This window comes from Orycteropus afer, unplaced genomic scaffold (genome assembly GCF_000298275.1).
Source record: "Orycteropus afer afer isolate SDZICR_OR568_19922 unplaced genomic scaffold, OryAfe1.0 scaffold00076, whole genome shotgun sequence".
Taxonomy (NCBI): domain Eukaryota; kingdom Metazoa; phylum Chordata; class Mammalia; order Tubulidentata; family Orycteropodidae; genus Orycteropus; species Orycteropus afer.
This window is the reverse complement of record NW_006921663.1, coordinates 1055985-1059907: the sequence shown is the minus strand read 5'-3', so window position 1 is coordinate 1059907 and position 3923 is coordinate 1055985.

Below are 3923 nucleotides of genomic sequence, written 5' to 3'. Positions count from 1 at the left end.
GGGATTGTGGGGCTGGCGCAGGATTGGGCAGTGTTTCGTTCTGCTGTGCATGGGGTCGCTATGAGTTGGAAACGACTCGACGGCACTTAACAACAATAACAACAACAAGAGGACCCACCCCAGGCATTTTCAGGTGTCAGAAGGAGCAAGAGTACACATATAAATCGAATGCCCATTCCCTTCTCTTCCTCTTCTGGTTCTATGTCTCACCCGTAGGAGCCTTGTGTACATGTATGATATTCCAGCTTATATATCAAAGCTCCAAAATCCACCTTCCAAACAGGCAGATGACAGACACCCTTCTGCCCTAGCATGACTGTGCCTACAATAAGCCTATCTGCTCTCAGTACAGGAAGAAGCCCAGGCAGGCCCAGGAAGGGGGCTCCTGGCTCCTGGAGTGTGGTCTGGATGGGGAAGGTGGCACAGCTCCATGTGGCCATAGTCCCTTTGATCCCTCAGACTCTCATAGGGAGCAGCATGGCCAGAGGAAGCCATCGCTAAAGCATGGGGCCCAAGACAGGATACCAGTTGCCCAAGTCTGAGAACACTATGAACCCCAAAGTCTCACTGCTTGGTAGCATTCAGGCTGTATTATAAAGTAAAAAAGAAAAGAAAATTAAAAACAGACAGATAAAGGATAGATAACTTTGAGTTAGAATCTGCCTACAAGCTTAGCTTCCATAGGTGGTTTTACTGAGTTTTTCATTCCTTCTCTTAGTAACTTGAGGATTCACTGAAACCTTCACATTTGTTTTTTTTCTAGCAAGGGTTTCAATGGAAACTACAGTTAGTGAGGAAGGAAGGAAAGAAGAGAGAGACGGGCATCAATTTGGAAATGACAGTGATTTGTGTCCACTTAACCAGTTGCCCGTAGAGTCAATTCCAACTTGTGGTGACCCCGTGTGTGTCAGAGTAGAACTGTGTTCCATAGCATTTTCGATGGCTGCTTTTCCAAAAGCAGATCCTCAGACCTTTCTTCTGAGGAATTTCTGGTGTACTCAACCTCTAGCTCGGTTAACAACCAAGTACATTAACCATTTATGCTACCCAGGGATATAGCTAATTGAAAATAAACACAAACTCACTGCCATGCAGTCAACTCTGACTCATAGTGACCCCTAGTGGGTTTCCAAGGCTATAACTCTTTACCAAAGCAGACTGTCTCATCCTTCTTCCATGTAGTGGCTGGTGGGTACGAATCATTGACCTTTTGGTTAACAGCCAAGTGCTTTAACCACCATACCACCAGAGATAGAAAGTGCAAATTCCCAAGGGGATAAGCCTCCCTTACTCTTGATGTTTTTGACACCTACCTGGCCTACTTATTTTATTCACTGAGCTCATTACGTCTTTCTGTCACACAAGTACTCTCTAACACATTAAATTTGGGAAAAGAAAATTGCCGTGCTTTGTCTGCCCGTGGTGTTGTCTGCCAATTTTTCATAGAGGAAGGCCTACCCTGCCCTGATTCCTCTCTCAAGGTTGCGATTTTATTATTTTAATAGCAGCATCCTTAAACAATTTTCTCATTTAATTTGGATCATTTTTATCTTAAGTTTCTCCATGCAGATCCTTAATGTTTTGAAAGTAGTTCTTAAAGAAGCAACTGAGGTTCTCTCCTTTGCAAGGAAAATAAACATTAGAGAGGTGGATGATTTTTAGAAGACTGAGGAAGGGTCTGAGCTAGATCATGCTTGTGGATGTGGTGGGAGGAGGTGGATAGAAAAACACTGAGAGACTCCACTGTGTTTCCTTAGGGTCATCAAGGTTAGTCTCTAAGGAAGCTGCTGTGTCCCCAAGCCAGCAACCTCATGGGAGGCACACTATCAGTTGAAGGCTTGGTGACCCACAAGGTAACTGGCATGCCTGCAACTTAGCTTTGACAGGCTGTAGAAGGAAAATTTCGCCAGTTTAAGACTATGAACCCGAGAGGAAATTACGTTTTAAGCAGAAATGAAATCCTGTGGAAATATTTAATGTTCGGTAGTGTTAGAGTCATAAAGGAAGTCATTTCCTTTATTTTAACGTGCTCTTCTTTTGTTCCTTTGGTTTCTTGTTTCTGTAAGGCACAGAATAAAGTGCCTTGTCTCTATTGAGTGCTGCCTGAAGCAGATGCTTTTGTCAAGCTCTTCTTGATAATGTCATTTCTGTTATGCTTGAATTCAAAGCTCTGCCCTCCTTTTCTGCCCTAATTATCTTAAGCTTCAAGGAGAAATGTATCCTTTTAGCTTTGACTAAAGAAGTAAAAGTGTGAGCAGAATATTTTGAATTTGGGTCTCAAAGTTAGTTACAGAGAATGGTCTTTAGCCCAACATTACCCCCTAGTGGGATAAAATGGAATAGACAATTGATTAGGTTATGTAGGATGCAACCAGTTGAGTATTAACTGGTGGCCTTGAATTGGGTCTGCTCTGTGGCAAATACAAAGGGGCCATTAATAATATTCTCCTTTTTGGAAAGTCACTAGCTTTCTGTGAAGATGGAGCAATTCATTAAGCTTAATAACCTCCTCTTTCTCTTTTATTTTATTCTTTCATTGTTGCCATAGGGAATGGCATTCTAAAGCAAGAAAAAACAAAACACAGAAGCCATATGTAAAAAGAGTAACAGAGTGGATCTCAAAGAAAGTATACACTATTGTATAACACATGACATCAAAGATAAAAAGGAAATATTAAAAGACAAACAATGGAGTGGTGAAAAGTACAAACTACTGTAGATGGGCACAGGATAGGCAATTTACAGAAGAAATCTAAATGATTTATAAATATTTCAAAAAATATTCAACATTCCTGTTATTATTGGCTGCAGTCAAGTCAACTCAACTCATAGTAACACCCAACTCATGATGACCCCATGAACAACAGAACAAAACATTGTGTGGTTCTGGCCCTGCTCATAATCAGTTAAGGACTGGACAATGTTCCATTGTGAGCCATGTTGTTGTTGTTGTTGTTGTTTGCCATCGAGTCGGCCCCGACTCATAGTGACCCCTCCTTGGGTTTCTGAGGCAGTAGCACTACAGAAGTAGGATTGCCCAACCGTCCTTCCAAGGAGTGGCTGGTGGGTTTGAACCACCAGCCTTCTGGTGAGCAGTCAAGTGATAGGATTTTTATTTACTGATTTTCAGCAGTAGGTTGCCAGGATTTTCTTTGTATTCAGTCTTAGTCTGGAAGCTCTGCTGAAACCTGTTCAGCATCATGGCAGCACACAGGCCTTCAGTGATAGACAGGTGGTGGCCATGCACGATTTGCAACTCTCTAGCATGAGAAAGTAGAAGTAAAATAAAATAACATTATTTTTACACATACACATTGGATTAGCAAAAAATAAAAGATTGTTGACTTCGAATGTTGGTGAAGGCATAGAAGAGTGCACTAGATGTGATGCGAATGTAAACAAGTGAATTATTTTGGAAGGCAATTTGGCAGTATCTGTTAAGGTTTTAAATGGGCAGATGCTTTGATCTAGCAATTTTACTTGTTTGAATTTATCCCCCAAAAATATTCTTATATGTGTTTCAAATCTATTTACAGTGATGTTCCTTGGTACAATGTTTATAAGAAAAGTCTGTACAAAAGTAAAAGTAGATCTTTCCCTGGGAGAAGGGAGAGGAAGGAGGTGTGGTTAAATAAATTTTGGAACATTCCATTTCTATGGAATACTGTGCTGCTATTAAAATAATTTAGTTAGAGCTATACATACTCACCAGGAGCTCTGGTAGTGTAGTGCCAAAGACATTTGACTGCTAACCAGAGGTGATTCAAACCTACTAGCCACTCCTCGGAAGGAAGGTTGTTGTTGTTGTTGTTGTTAAGTGCCGTTGAGTCGTTTCCGACTCATAGCGACCCCATGCACAGCAGAACTAAACACTGCCCGATCCCGCGCCAGCCCCACAATCCCTGCTATACTTGATCCCATCA